This window comes from Erithacus rubecula, assembly GCF_903797595.1.
Source record: "Erithacus rubecula genome assembly, chromosome: 3".
NCBI classification, from domain to species: Eukaryota; Metazoa; Chordata; class Aves; order Passeriformes; family Muscicapidae; genus Erithacus; species Erithacus rubecula.
The window spans coordinates 66,937,395-66,954,115 of record NC_136689.1 but is presented as its reverse complement, the minus strand read 5'-3'; the positions used below and the strand labels follow the sequence as shown (position 1 = coordinate 66,954,115).

Below are 16,721 nucleotides of genomic sequence, written 5' to 3'. Positions count from 1 at the left end.
TCATCTAGAAGAGGCAAGGAGACTGAGCTACCATGTTATTACAGGCAGACCTGGTAATGACATAGATAATCTAGACTGACTAACTTTATTCATTATATGATTTTTGTTGCAATTGCTGATAAGATTGCCAAAGTTTAAACCACTGAGACTTAGATTTTCTGTGCCAGCTCTTTGGCTAAGATAGATTTTTGTTGCAATTTTTCTAACATTTAGTAAAAAAAGTGATTCAACTATTTCTGAGAATGAAGTAAGGAAGAAAATTCATTGCTTTTGGGCTAAGACTTGAATCTTAACTTGGAAAGTTGGCCTGGTCTGAGACATACATGCTTAATGGACCTTGTAAAAAGACCAGATAGAAGAACAGGGATGAAGACAACCTGCAGTTGGACAGGAAGGTTAGAGAGCGTGAAGAACCAGAAGAACAAGAAAACTTCTTAAAAATTTGACTTAGCCAAACTTGTCATAGTCCTCTGTTGTCCTTCAGTAGCTGTATAACATGCCTGCAGAGAGATGCTGTGATCAGCTCATACCAAATAGAATAACCAGCTACCAGTTATCCATAATTCCCTGGTAAAATTGTAAAGATTGGAGCTGCAGGCTGGGGAAACAGAACACATTTGTGAGGTAAGAGTATTGAAGTTCATATTATGCCTCCAGAAGCACAGCCTGCACAAAGAGAGGAATGTACTAAAAGAATAAAAGTCATGTTGAAAGGATAGGGGGTTGCATAGTTAAGAGTTGAGGAGTTAGGGCATGTTTGAGTAGGGGTTATCAGTGCAGTGCTACAGCAGTGCCATGGAATATGTGTGTTCTGAAGTCATTTCTAAGCCCATGACTGCAGGCTGTTCTCTTCTAGTGGGTGTCCATCACATGAGACAAGGTGTGTAGAGGTCTATGGAATTGAATCCTGCCCTGGAATAGTCCACAAGTCAGTAGCAGATAAGATGTAAATGTAGGAAACCTCGCAAAAACATGGAAAAAAAGTGTTTATGAGCAAATAATTAAACATTAGGGGGCAATTTTCAGATGCACCTCTATTTCAGCTCTGATTTACATGATGGATGTAGGACAACTCTTCCTTTCTCAAAGGAAAGGAACTTTGTGATTATAAATCCATGGACATTTCATTGCTGCTTTTTTTTTTCTCCTTTTAGATGCTCTAATGACAAATATGACAGAAAAACCTGTGTGTCCATTTGTGACTGCTGGTTTAGTATTGTTCTAAGAGGTTGTGCTGGCAATTCTGGGTGCTGAATGAGGCAGAGGTTCTTGGGAAAATGAGTTATCATGTCACTGCAGAATACAGACATGCAAGGAAGGCTGACAGGAATTCACATGAGGAATCATTAAGTCTGATTCTCTCAATCCTATTAATTTTTGCTATTTTATCTTTAATGCATTTTATTGTTCATGGTAGGGAGGTTATGAGAAGTTTTCAACATGGTGCTCTACAACTGAATAAAACTAAAGAAGTTTCCTTCATGGTTAGGATTAATAGAATAATATTGATACAGCCTCAAATGTGGCTTTTCAGCCTGCAAGGGATCCAGCTCTGAGTAAATTCCAGTTTCAATTGCATGTGATGGGGAGGTAGGGAGTGGGCTTTTGGGGTGCCTCTACTGCTCCCAGCTGTCTCATGCAGTGGTTTTGTGTTACATTGTGTCACGCATTAGATGCCTATTTGGTTGTAATGCACCCACTGGTGGATTCCCATCTGCGAGATCAGAATAAAACCTCACAGAGAGCTTAGGAAAGCCACCCAAAGGGTGTCTCTTTACTCCTTGCCTTTATTACTGCAGCTTGCTCCGATGGTTTGTGCTATGCACAGTAGAAAAATAGTGCAAGTCAGTCGTTCTCTCAAAGATTTTACAATAGAAACAGGAGACAAAGGACAACAGGTGGACACAGATCAGCAAGTGAAGAGCAGAGGGCAGCTGTGGAGAAAGATCATGAGGTAGCCATTGCAAACACAAGAGATCCTCTTGGAAAAATACAACACTGTGAAAAATCCCTAAATTACCAGTTTGAAAACTTACTGAGTACAATGGTGAGTCTGGTCTCCTGGGCTAATGGCAGGCAGAGTCCTTCTGCATGAGGGTGATGAGAAATCTCTGTGAAGATTTCTCAGTCTACTCATGGCTTGTGCTATGGAATAGCTTAGGAATAGCTACTGATTTTGAGGCAATGCACCACTGATTTGTGTTCCAAGAGGAATGACGTGTTTGCAAAAAGGCAACAACCAGGGAAAAAAAAAAAAGAAAATATATGAAAAAGGAACAAACACAGATAATGGGGAAAGTGCTATGAGAAAAAGGAGTGTGTCAGATCTTCAAAGAGTACCATTTTCTGTGGAAGATTAGCTTCTGGAAGTACAGAGGTAGAACATTTCATTTTATTTTCTTTGATGTCTTTCATTCATGTAGAAAAATGTTGATTCTTCCCCTTTTAATTGAACCACCTTTGCAAAAAATACAGGATTAAGTTACAAAAATAAGGTCCATTGTAGTCAAACAAGTTTTGCAGACACAAACATTACTCAGAAGCTTGCAAAACCTGGAACTGTGAACGGTTCATATGTTCTGAGTGAATACCTTTGCAGTATCTCTTTTGCCTTTTGAGTACAGTTTCAACTCCTCTGCATGGTTTTAATGTGATTATCCTGCAGACAGAAAAGTCTCTTTGGTCCTTGTCTCAAGTGATTATGAATTTATTTTTTTGACAAATCACCTGCTCCATCTCTGAGATAGTTGTAAGTATTCTAAATAATTTTGATGAGCATTAGCTTTAGCAGTCAGCCCTGCAGTCAATATTTCGTATTTTATTAACTTCTGTGTCCCATACACTGTCTTGAGCAAAAAAAAACCATTGGAGGTGCTGCAAGTGGCTTGTACCACCCATTTGCCTGTGGAGTTATCAGAACTACCAGAGCTGCCAAAAGTCATGACTCTCAATCCAGTGTGTTGGGCTTGGGGGCTCAAATGGTGAAACTGAGCACATGGAATAATTGTTTCATAAGCAGTCCCAAAAATTTTATGTAGAAGATGACCAGACTTCCCTTCCACCTTCCTCAGTGCTTGCTGTCACTGACCTGGGTTCTGTTGTAGAAGTGTTCATTTGTTCCTTTAGCACGTTCTTTCATCAGCTTGACATACACCCTAACTTCAGGAGCACTGCAAAAAATACCTGTTAAAGTGCCTGTAGGAGGAGAGCTGAAGCAAATAGGTCTATGCTTCTGTTTGAAGCTGAAACAGAGAAGGGTAAAGGAGGAAAGGAGATTTAATCAAAATTAGGCCTGATTTTTATAAAATTTAAAAATGTAATTTAGTTAATTGTAAGGGAATGTGAAGTGAGAAAGTATAATTTCTTTGTTGAATTTCCTGTGCTTTTAAATTGGTACACTGAATCCTATATGTACAATCTTTAGCAACAATTTTAAAAAATGTATCCAACAGGATAAATTTGTCACATTTTCACGAGAGGTATAACCAGGATATTCTTTTGAATTAGAGTCAACTGGAGTAGTCATAGTTGAGAAGAAAGTTCAAGACCTGGGACCAGAGCTAAATAGAAGGATGAAAGGAGGCACCTCATGTGGTGATGCAAGAGAGAAGAGGCAGGGGAATTATGAATTTGTCCATGCAGGATCTCGTGCTTTCCCTAACAACACATGTGATGTGTCTTTGTTTTTCACTTCAGATATGTCATTGCTAACAACAGGATGAATGTTGTATCAGTCAGCAGGGCTGGAAGGGTTTTTTTTGCTCACCATCCTTTCCACCAACACATCTTGGCATATGGCTTTTTTTGTTGGAACATGGGGAATGGACATGCTGGATCTGATTTACCCCAACTATAAATTTGGTTGATATTAAGTGATTTACAGCATGGGTGTTCTTGATTCAGTATAGCTACTGGAAGGAAATTAGTTGTTTATTTTAGACTTATTTTTCTAAAAATAGCAACGACCTGATCCTGACAGGTGGGAGGGAAAGCACGATCCTCTACCCACGAGTCAAATGCCTGGTTTGGTTTTAGTGGGTACTAACTTGGATTTAATTTCTTAGAGGAAGAAATTCCTTGGTAACCTAGGTTTGTTCATTGGTTTGCTCAGAGGAAATTTTTTTTCAAAAAGAAGTGCTGTCTGCTTTCCTTCTCTAATATGCTCTGCTACATCTCTAAGCAGCTCTTTAATTTCAACCATCTGTTCTTCTGCCACTACATCAACAGACAAGGGGAGGAAATGACTTCAGATTTTCAGCTATATGTAGTTTTTGATTAGTATGTCTGTGTCAGCAGCTATTAAAAGCAAGAAAGAACACAGAAATGTAGGAAGATACTAATACAATTTAACTAGGTCATCAAAAGAGATTAGTTTTCCCTTAGCCACAAAACTACCTAGAAGTCCTGTTCTATTTTAGAAGAAGTGCAAGTTGCTTCATGAGACATCAATAGCCCATATATGAAGAATGATCTAAAGATATTTATTTATTCCTAGTAAGGTGGTAGGTACTTGCACAACAGAAACTTCAACTGATGTTAGAACACTTCATACACACTTCTCAGCTTCAGAGAGATTATTTGATAAATATTACCACATTAGATATTCTCTTTTTATTATTTCCATGTGCAAGCAAAGTACATGTGTAGAATCCCATGATGCCCAGAAGGGGAAAATAAGTAGAATCAAATAAATATGTGAGCTTTTTCAACTGTCAGGATGTGCAGCAGTGCCTGTTGCTTCCTTGGGCAGATAGTTCTGCTAGCATTTGCTCCATGCATAGGTCAAGCAGTCAAGACTTTTGTTGCACCCCTTGAGTCTCTTCTGAAGTCACTTGCTTATAATTTGTACCTACATTTTTAAAATTCATTAATTCATCTAGCTAGCTCACAGGAGTAATACATTCAGTGGCTATTCTCTTTTATGTACTGCAGGGTTGAGTGTTTGCAGAATCAATGTTAGGCAGACTAAGACCTCTATCTCAGATTTCTAGCTGCAAATGCAGCAAGTGCTGCATGCCCACTCTCCATATTGACTCTCATGGAGGTTACTGGTAGGTAGTTTGGGGGACTACATTAGGAAGGAAATTTAGGGATTTGAATTGTTTTGTAAAAACTAAATTTTATTTGGGTTTATTTGAGAAGGTCAAGAGGTTTTTCTACCTGGCCCATAGTGTAAGTTTAACAACTTTAGTGGTGATTATTGTTAGTGGTCCCTGTCAGTCTTGTGAATTCACTGGTTTTGCTCACAGATTTGTGGGATCTACAAGAAACAAGAAAGCAGAAGACTGTGCTATTTCTCAGTACCTTAAAAAAAAAAAAAAATCTTTGCAGTTCACTGTGCAGTATTACCTCACTAAATCTTTGGAGGTGAAGTAAGGTGAACCTCACAGACCAATGACTTGCATACACAATTAAGGTAAAGTGTTTGCAGCCAAAAATAAAGGGTGTCATCTGTGGTGACTAGCACAATATACCAATATACATGCAGAGTCAGTTTTGGAGGTGAGCAACCAGAACAGTTGCTGAAGGCCCTGAAACCTGAGGACATCCCTTCAGGTTGAGTTAAGAAATTATATGTCATCTAATGTGGGAATGAAAAGAAGGGTAGCCTAGCCTCTGCCTAGAGCCCTGACAGGTAAATGGCTCTGCATAAATGTCTGGATCAATTAAATTGCCTAACAATAACTATTGTGGCATTGCTGCTTTTGTTAGGCTAGAGTCAGTTGTTACAGTAATGAGCATCACATATGGTTTTAAATCCTGACATTATAAATTACCTCTGGTAGCAGCCTCAGGCTCGATCCAAAGTGGGACTTTGATGCTGCAACACTGAGTGTTATATTGCTGAGCTTTTATGTGGCTGGCCCAAGGTAAGCAGACACCTCTCTTAAGTGCCTTGGCCCCATACAGGTATGTGGGAAGAGCGAGGTGCATCAGGATCAAGTGCTCAGCTTTCTATTAGGAAATGCTGAGGATACTGTGGGAGCTTCACCAGCACGTAGCTACCTGTTACACCCTTTATTCCAAAAACAGAGCTTGTCTCTCTCTTCTTCTAAAACATGGCAGAAGAGTAGGTGGGGGTGGCCTTTTGAACAGCAGCCTAGTGATTAAAGCACTCCCCCAGGTTGTGGGAAATCTCTCTCAGTTATTGCTTTTGCCTGAGGGAACTCAAACTCACCTCCCAGAGAGTTTCCTAAATAGTGTGTCTATCTGCTCTCTGCAGCATAGATACTGACCCTGCTGTGGGATGAAAGAGAGCTCAAAGTGAACTAGGCTAGAAACCAAAAATAAGACAGTGCTTCCAAGGAGCACAATGACTTCTCACTCCAAGGGCCCTTTCAATCAAAATTACTTTGCTGTGCATGAATTAGGAACACAAGTTCAAAGTTTTCTTCTCCCTGCTAAGAGAAAAGCAAGGACTTTCCCTTCCAAGTGAAACAACTTCAGTGAGAAAAAAATAATAGGATATATTTCACAGGCTGGGGGGGCTTTCAAAGGTGCTTAATGTGCATTTGAACTCTCTAGGGCGTGGTGGTGGCAGGGTGATCTGACAATTGAACTAGGAATGATATGGTGGCTGTATCTAGAAGAAAACAGTAGCTGATGCTGTGTGTTATGTGGTGCCTGGTGTACAGGGGCACCCTGCAGACTCTTGATGGATCAAAGCAGTGAGGAAAGAGGAACAGAAGAATGACCCATTTCTGGATTTTGCTTGAGTAGATGGGAGATCCTCAGGGCTGTTGAGGCTGGAGTGCAGTGCTTTGTCACACGGGGAAAAGCAGAGCTTTAGGTAACCTGGAAACTGAAGGTTCCTATTGGAGGCACCTGTACAATACAGGTAACAGCTGAATTGGGGGTATGGATCCACTTGAATGTGATGGAACTTAGGCATTTTGGTCCTTTTTGGATATATGCTCTTGTCCTTTGATGATTTTAGTTACCTTTACTACTGTGTAAACAAAACCATTGTGTCATGAGTGAATTTGTACCAAAATATTTGGGGCACAAAAACAGTGTAAGCTAACATTGGCTCCTGATGCATTTCTACACACACTCTGGAACAGCCAGTGCTGACAGCAGTAAATGTGAGCACAACAAGTGTTTCTAGCTGGACATGGCTTTGGGCAGTCTTAGCAGGATGATTATGTTTGTCTGTAGTTCAGTTGGTTCAGCAACTTTCAGCTCAAAGTCCACTGAAAGTTGTGCCAGCTGATGCTATGAATTTAGCATTCTGTGCTCATCACCTGGCTGTTTTAGGGCATTACCACTTCTTTCAATCAGGTATCCAAGTGCAACCCAAGTGAAGGAAATGGCATCTCTGAAGAGAATGGGCTGGGCACTTTATTTAATACTGAATAGTGTTCTACTTAGAACCAAGTAGCTAAATCCACACCTTTGGGTCTCTATGTCATTATGAGAACCTGTGAGCAGGTATTTTACTTCCTAGTACAATGGGATTTTGGGAAGTGGAGAAATTTAGATCATGTTCCAAATATCACTGCTACCTGGAATAAATAAATTATTCAGTTGCAGCAGCTAGAAATTTGTACAGATTTGATAAGATGAAGCCTTTAAATGGCCTTTAAAGCATAGCTGGTCTAACAATCCTTTACAAGTAGGGCTAAGCAAAAATAAGAATGGTTCATCCTTACAAAAATTTACATTTAGTCTGAGCTGGGGCAAAACAAAAAGTACTCAATTCTCAAGGAGCAAAAAAGATCCAGGAAATGACAGTTCAAAATGTTATGTTGCTGGTAAGGAAATTACAATTTCTCAGGTTCTGAAATGACAAAAAGAAGTTGTAGCACATTCATCTGTGTAGAATTTAAATTTAATTTAAATTTCTGGTTCGACTTAATTTCTGATCTTTTGACATAGACAACTTCACCTAGTCCCAGCCAGGACAGGTTCATTTTTGCAGTAGCCAGGAGGGTCATGGTTAGGACCCAGAGGTTGTACTGTACCACCTCACATCATTTTCCAGGGATAGGGGAAGGTGTCCTCCCTGAGCTGGCATAGCTGATGGAGGGAGCGGTTGGGTAATGTCTAATTTTTGGGGAGTTTCATTGTGAATTGTTAATTTCTTGTACCCTCTGTCATTAATATTGTTGCTCTTACTGTTCATTTCCCTATCTCATTTTCCTTGTCTCCAGTGAATTGTTCTTATCTTAACCCATTATATTTACCTTTTGTGTCTCCAGTTCTCCTCTCCATCCCACCCTAGCAGCAGGTAGAGAGGGAAGGGGGAGCATGTGAGTGACACTTGGTATGGAGAGTCTCACTGGGAGCATTAAATTGCAGAATATCACTCCTAAACCACAACAGTATGTCACTCTGGCATCTCTTATAGTCACTGCGCAGAAAGACTCATTTCTACAATGACTTTCATTTAATGTTAAGCAAACTTTTAAACAGGTCTCACTCTAGAAGTGCAGCTGCCCAAAGTTGTCTGAGATGGCTCCTAGCCCATCCATACTCACTGTTATCCCATAGCCAAGGAGAAGTACCTGTCCTGTGGTGTAGGTGCTGTTATGGCTCCAATAGCTCAGTCAGGGAGGGACTGTGTTTCCTAGCTGGAAGTGCTCACTGACCAAAATTACAGATAACTGCAGTTACAGATGAGATAGTAACTACAAAGTCATCTTCTCTTGGCGAAACACTCCTAAAACCACCACAATCCTGCCCACTTCATCAATTTGCCAAGCCACTAAGGAAGATTCTGTTCAAACTGTTGCTCTTTACATTCCCTGCTGGGTCACACCACTTTTTTCCTCCCTTCTATTTAAAGAGTAGCAGCAAACAGAAAATGAGGCTGTTCTGATGGAAACTTTCTGAGAAACTGTCATTCATGCTAAAATTCATGAAACCTTCTAAAAAATACTTGGCAGTTGTCCACATACTCTTATGAAGAGAAGAAAAAAGGGGGTAATTTTATCTCACAAATCATTGTTCAGCTGAAGCCAGCATTCTGGACTTTGAAATTTTTTTATTTCACATCAATATTATTAGACATACACTACTTTGCATTGTGGTAAAGGCTCAAACTCTTCTAGTGATCCTTATATTTCTGAGTGAGTGAACAGCTTTCAGGCACATATTCGTGTTTGTATGAGTCTTTGATAATTATAATTAACAAATACATTTGAAATATAGGATAACTTCATCAACAAATGTCCTACTAGTTCTGATAGCTCCTTTTAACCCAAGAATTGTTTCCATGATTGGTTCTTCTTTAATATAATTTTGTTTGTGAGCTTATAGGGAGCTAAGTATGAATGCATGTTGGGCAGTAACAAGTTTATGATTTCACCTTACATCCTTGGAATGGTAGCTTTCTCTTGAATTAAGATGTTGGAATAGAATTAAGTATTATCAAGATCTCCATACTGATAATATAGAGACAATTACACTGATACTCCTTGTCCAGATTACATAGTCACAAATATTCAGGTACAAATTTAGCAGTGGAGAGATTACCACCTCCTGACATCATAAGCAAACAGGCAAAACTCATCCAAACTGGGTAGTTCATGTTAGCCAGGGACATATGTAGAGTACTCTTGATCAAGTACATCATTATTAAAAAAAAATAAAACACAAATGCATTTATATAGGATTCTTGTGTGGGAAAGCCTTTGGGCATTTCACAAAATACAACCAAATGAAGAATTTTGTTTTCCATTAAAAACTATAGAATACCCCATTGAAATTGAAAACTGGAAAGAAAGAACAAAATGCCTACTAAACAGCTAGCAAAGAACAAAAGATAGAGCAATCACCTACAATTCATTATATTTCTCTACATGCCAACCCCTTCTGACATCAGAGTGAGATTTTTCACAACATCAGTGGGCGAAAGATCAAGCTCAAAATGAACTGTAGGAAAGGTCTCAGTGAGGGAACAAGGGCAGCAGTGCTCTCAGCCATGCATGCACAGATTGAACTAAAAGATGCCTTTCTCTGAGCCAACAGTAACTGGAACAATGATATTACCCTCTTTTGGAATTTAAACTTCCTTTTGCTGGAGGATGATGAGATGGGAGCCCTCTGTGTTGATGTTTAGACCTAGGCTGAAGACTAAGTATTTGAAATATCTTGTGGTGTCAAAGAATTCTGTACCATTTCTTAATGGTTTTCCTTGATGTTCTCCTCTTTGTACCCATTCTGGCAAACTCTTATCTCAGCCAAAAGATGATCAAAATAAGCTTTGATTTTTTTTTTTTTTTTTTTTTTTTTTTTTTGTAAAGGGAGTTTTTTTCAAATCTCCAGAGTTGATAAAAATGCTGGATTTTCAAAAGGGCTGGCACAGTGAAGATGTAACTACCTCTTGGGGTGGATTGAAAGGGAGCAAAACTGCTCCAAAAATGTTGTGTTACTTTTAAAATGTCTGCAATTCTTCCTCAGGCTTGTAAATCCTCATTTATGTAAACCACAGTCTTTTGTGGTGAAACTGTTCTCTAACAGAGTTTTTCAGCTTTGTAATACACTGTTTCTCTCTCAGTTGTTTTGGGTAAGGATATGGTCTGAATTACCATGCTATCAAAAAACACCCCCACAAATAACTTTCACTTCCAGCAATCATAAACTGCATAGTTTTTCCTATTTTGGCAGACAGTACCTTCACAACATTGCTTACTAGATCAGATCAAAGCTGAAAAGCCCCATTGCTGCCATGAAATAAAAAGAAACAGATATCACAAAGCTTGCATTTGTTCAATTCAGGAAGGGAGAATAAAGATTCCAAATGAATTGGAGAATAAAAGCATGATCATTAAGAGGGGTGGCCTTTGGTGTGGTCACCTCTGTTAAGATTCAGTCTAAGAGAACGTTGTTGTTGCCTCTACTTGTTCTGTAATGGCCCCACCCTACTCATTTCTGTAGAAGAATGGATCAAAGTGTGCTTGAAGATAGACAAAGTTTATAAAAACAGAAAACTCATTTTCTCATACGTTCTTTGGTGCCTGAGGCAAAGGTATTGATTGTAAGGCAACCGAAACAAGCTAAGCTATTCTTGCCTCCTGTATGCTTGAATACTTGTAATTGTGCAACATGCAGTGAAACAGCCCAGAATGACGCACAGAGTGCAGTACAAATGAGAGACAAAAGGAGATGAATTGTTTAAATAAGGCAAGGCTGGTGAAACCAAGGTTCAGATGGGATTTCATCTTGTAGATGCTTCACAGAAGGGATAAAAAATCATTAACTTGCTCGGTGGTTTTGTCTTAACTGTCAGCTCTTATGACAACTCTATACTATATAAATAGAAATATGTTTGGTTTGGAGTTTTTCATGTGAAAAGTCAGTGTACTTTGCACAGGCACATTAACTTGTTTATTACAAAACTGGCTTGTGCTAGACCCAGGTGTAGAATGTTAAGGAGAAAATTAAAAGGATCTTTCATAATGGAGTGTGACTCTCTTGCTCTGCTTGCAGCCAGTGGGAGCCTTTTCGGCATGACTGACAGCTCAAAGAGAGACTTTGGTGATTTTTGGGTACTCTAAATAAATAGGCTCTCTATGTTGGGTAATGGTGCTTCCTGTGAGGAGGTGTTCAAGGTTGTTTGCAAATCACTTATAATATATGGGGCTGATCCCTGATGTATGTATTGCCTAATCCTAATTGATTTTTGGAGTTTTGTCTGCCTGCACACCCCCTTAACCGTGGCAGCACGTGTCTCCTGCTGGTCCTGTGTCCACAGGAGAGGTTTGTGGGCAGCCTGTCAGACACGTTTGGAGCTCAGCTAGCCTCCCCCGTGTGCCCAGGCACGCTCAGCTCAGCGCCTTCAGCTGTGTCAGCACCTCTGCTGCTGCTGTTGTGCTGCTTGTATGGTCATGAAGCTGGTTTTGAGCAGGGCTTTGAGGTCACCCTCTGTGGTGTGGGTTGTATACACATGGTGGACAGATCTGTCCAGAGATGAAAGTGCTTCTCCAGGGATATCTTTTTCTGTTTGAGGCAGTGGAATTAAGTTCTACATGTGTAATAGATACATGTAGATACTGCTGTAGCTGTGCCCTTGCTGGGATTGGTGTGCTTCTGCTGCTGGTTTTCTGGTACTGACCAACAGTAAAGAGACTTGCACTGCTGTGGCAGCACAGAGGAACCACAGTGAGGGAATAAATGCTGTTTACACCCCACTGAAGGCTTCTCTTTAATCCTAAAACAGCAGAGAGCAGTCAGAGCGGAAAGAGGAACAAGGCTCCCAATTCTTGCAAAGAAGTATTCATTGCCAAGCCTCTCCAGCCCCTCCCTTGGATTCACCTGGACATGTACTTCTTCAGTAAGATAAATTATGTTCACTTTCCAATGTGCTGACTTTGGGGTAAGGGGGAAAAAAAAGTCAAATCAGATACGTTCATTTTTGTTTTAATTAAGTCATCTGTATTTGAAGGTGGTGACAACTCGGCTTCAGGCTCCTCTTGTTCATCCTGAACTCTGGGAAAAGTTCCAGTCTGATTTTAGCTTTGCTCATAACAGAAAGTTTGCATTGGTGTCCTAGCCCTATAATAAATTGTGAATTCTGTCATCAGCTCTAATGGTATAATGAAATTCCAACAGTTACACAACATGCAATGTGCTTGTCTCCTAAGGTCCCCAGCTGAATGGCCAGCTGCTGCTGGGGAAGGTGAGAGCTCCAAATAAGATGGAAATATTCCTTTGGGTGAGAGTGAATTTGCTGTTATTGAGAGTTCCCATTATATCTCAAGAGTCCCTGCCCTGCTGTTTGCTTTCCCTAGCAATGGGAATTCTGCCACATCAGTGCAGATCGTTAAGATTTCCCCTCTGATATCCTGCCTGTAGATAAATTTAAGGTGCTGTGGTTCAGAGACAGCTGAAGTCCCACCGGGTTCAGTTTTCCACATCTCTACCTCTGCTGTAGTTAACTTTGCCGATGCTATGAACTGTGTTCTCCGCTCCTGCCTGATCACAGAATGTGCAGGGAATGCTGACTCAAGTGTTACTGGGTGCAAGGGGAAGGATGTGCAACTTAATTGTTCATGACCATGGACAGGAGGAGCAGCCCTTTCCAAGCTTTTTGGGAGTGGAATGCTTTATACCTTTGAATAATTAGCCTACATTCTCCCTGCAGATCCCATGCATAGAATGATTCCTTTCTTTCCTAAATCCATCAGTAAAATTTATCTTTGCCTACATGATGTAGTGAGCACCATGACAAACTCTGGATAAATAAGCTGTTGCATTTTACTGTCTTGTGTTTCCCAGCCATGTCACTGAATTCATCTCATCATTAAGTTGCATAATACAACAGGCTGTTTGGAATTTTGCATCTTGATGCTTTTACTATGAACAGTATTAGGCACTGCTCTGTCCTCCAATTTTGTCACCTTGTAGCAATGTGAAAGGCAGTATAATATTGACTAATGAAAAGTTATTCCTGCATAGATGGATGTAGCTGTATATTCCACTTCCCTGGAGCATTTTAGGAGATACAGAGAAGATAGTCACAGCCTTACATCCCAGTGCTGCTCAGAATCTGGAGTAGCAGTAACTTTACCAGCTTTCAAGTGACTTTATCCTGTGCTGTGAATCAAGCCACAAAATTGAATGCCTGTAATAAAAATACAAAGGCCTTTCTATCCTCTTACCTATACTATGTATCTATGAATCAAAACTATCCTTGTGTTGATGTTTCTTAAGGTTGTGTCTGCATTTCATTGCTGAAATTTCATGAAACCTCTTTGGATTTGTGGAAATCATTTAGTCAACACTGCATTACTGCTTATTAGGACAAGCAGCAGGTAATATGGGTAGATAAAGCATCCAAACTGTGATGGAATGGGCGCTTGAAAACCAAGCCATATTTTAGCCTTCAGAGATTCTACCTTGGTTTATGGGTGTCAAGGACAGGATTAAGTTAAGATTTGCCATTTTAACAGCATTGCCAGGAAACATTTATTGCCACAAAGAATAAAGAGTGGGACACAACTGCCCTTCACCTGACAAGCTGAAGAACCTCTTATTCTGATGGAGATGGCTGTAAACTTTGGTGATCTTAGCTTGCAGCCATTCTGTGCCCTTTTCTGATGATGCATATGCTGTGTGTAATACAGTAGTACCCAGAAACACTGAATAGTATTCTGGATCTCATTGTGCTGGACACTGTATAGAAAGTAAAAAAAAAAACCACCAAACCAAAAAACCCCAAAACCCCAACACAAGAAGGTAATAAATTGAAACCTTTAAAGTATCTTTCAGCTGCTGATTGATAGACTTCTAGAATTCTGGTTTGTCATCTTCCATTTTTATACTTTCTATAGGAGACATTCTAGCAAGACATTCACAGTTTTCTTTTAAAGAAACTTGATCTGTGGAGTGTCTGATGGGTGGTGCAGTTCCTGTTGGATCCTGTCAAATTTGTGGGTGCAAAACACCTTCGTCAGTTAAATCCTTGCTGACTAGGTCTTCTCCATTTTTTCCCTTGCCATCTGGAAAGTGCTGTGCATGATGCTCAGTCAGAAGAAAAAGCACTTTTTTCTCTAACACTTGGCAGGGAGCTGGCAGCAAGAAACTTTCGTTGCCAGAATCTGCGTTCTCTGTGGGGGTGGCTCAGATGGCACTGAATTCACTCAGAGACTTAAAAATGAAAAGTATTTATGATAATTTTTATTGACGGCAAGTAACTAACCCTACCTCTAGGGCAACTAAACCAATTAGCTTTAAGAACAGGAAAAGTGGGCTTCTCTGAATGGCCCCTAGACTTTGTTTTTATGAGGAGATTCATTTGTCCATTCCACAGTAATTCTTCTTCAGCATACATAATGCCTGGTTCCTAGGAAAAATCGAGACTTGGCATATCTCTATTCCGTCTATACAATTTTTAAATTCCTTGGTTGAATTAGATAGGGAATAAAGTCTTGGGGCAGTAGGCAAAGGGATTGTAGGTGTCTGTAGTTGTAATCAATTTCAGTAGATAGTTGGAAAAGAGGGACTCTTATTGATGCCTTACTCCTACTAGGATGCTCTGTTTCCTCCCATAAAAGTGAAGGATGTTAGCACTAATGATAAATCTCTTAGCCAGCCTGAGACCACAGCCCACTGACCAGTCAGCTGTGCAGCTCCAGACTGAACGGAACATGCACTGCTGCTTGTGCAGGCTGACAGATGAACTCTGGGATGGGAACAGAAGGACTCTGGGATTGCCAAGAAAAGCTGTTTTAAGAGGGGGGTGTGGGGCATACATCTGCAGGAGACTCAGCTACATTGGTTGTGTTGCTCATAGAACAGCTCATTGACCTTATGCCTATTAGTTCCCTAATTCTCCACCCGCTTCTGTGAGGGCTGAGGGAACAATAGGGAGAATATCAACCTAGTGAATCACTGTTGACTGTGTCCACCACATTTCCCTTATTTGGGCAGCCATTTTTGCTCAGGTATGCTGAACATCCACAAAATGGCCAGGTACTAAGCCCTCAGACACTCAGACACGTGCCTTAAAAGATGTTCTGGACAATTACTCCAAGGTTCATGAACTAGATTTTTAAATAAGTATAAAGAATTTGGATGTGGAATTTGAGACCAAACTTCCTTAGGGTTCTTTAATCTCCAAAGGCAAGATATTCAAATAAACTCGACCAAATTAGGATAATTAGGGTCCTTCATCTTACCCCTGCAGCATATCTATTATACTTGTCTGGTGAGTCTGCTATTCAACCATGTCAGGGATCTTTGTTAATTTAGTGGGAATGAAGGATATCATCGGTATCTATGCTAAGAAGCTTGTGTTTACCATCAACATGCCCAATAGATGTGCAGATGTTAGCCTGCTGTGAAATTATAGTTAGACTTCATCTTCCACTTGGCCAGTTCATAAACCCATGTCTTACAGGCCTTTGTGACTGCATTTGGCATGGGGTGAGAGATTTCAAGATGTGCTGGGGTTTGTTTACTGTGTGTCTGGGGTAGCATACCAAAAAGAGAGAAGCATAATTTTTGCTTCAGTTTACTTACAGACTTGTAGCTTTTATGTGCCCTTTAGGTCTAACTGTTCTCTTGGGTACCATGAAACTTCACCTTTTACTGATATATTTGGGACAAAATCCTGTGTCAGGTGATGCAGCACTGCCAGACAGCTGTCACAGTTGAAGAACTGGGTAAACTTGGATTCCTTTGATTTTTTTGTTGTTACCTAATAGCCATAAGAACCCTAGAGCCTGCAGTTCACTGGAGCATTATTTTTGTCTCTTTCTGCAGCAGGACTTGCAGAAGTTAGAGGATTGCTTATTTTCTTCATTTGTCATTGTTATTTCAACATTTGACAGACAGAGGAGAAATATGCAGTCAAGTGCTGAATTATACAAAAACCAACAGCCAGAACAAATCCCCCAAAACCCCCTCAGTTCTATTCTCCATGTTTGTCTTTGGAGGAGTATATGAATGAACTACATTGTTGACTTTCCACTCAGCAATTTTGAGGTGGATTATATTTAAGAAGCTTTTTGGAAGAGATACTTCTATTTTGTTTAATTGCTTGTGTCATTCTCATTTTATTTGTGCCATTCTCATTTTGTTTGTGCAGTGCCAACATCTCATCCAGATCCAAAAAGAGACTAATAAACAAATCCTGACTATTCAATGGCAAAAGCTCCAAGATGAGCAAAAGCCAAGGAAGTCTTGAAACTATTAGCAGTGTTTAACTGTGCTTTCAACACCTTTTTTAATTGAGAAAATCAGCTGAGAAGATTTATATGATGGTTTGTGAGAAA

The 16,721-nt window shown here is 40.0% G+C and overlaps 1 long non-coding RNA gene across 1 annotated transcript in view; it reads left to right on the top strand.

Moving 5' to 3' along the window:
• LOC306799659 overlaps positions 1-12,528 on the top strand; it is a 29,662-nt gene extending 17,134 nt beyond the window's left edge. Inside the window, exon 2 of the long non-coding RNA XR_013773655.1 lies at positions 12,164-12,528. This is a non-coding gene — a long non-coding RNA (uncharacterized lncRNA). The remainder of the gene's footprint in view (positions 1-12,163) is intronic.
• The last annotated feature ends 4,193 nt before the right edge of the window (positions 12,529-16,721 follow it).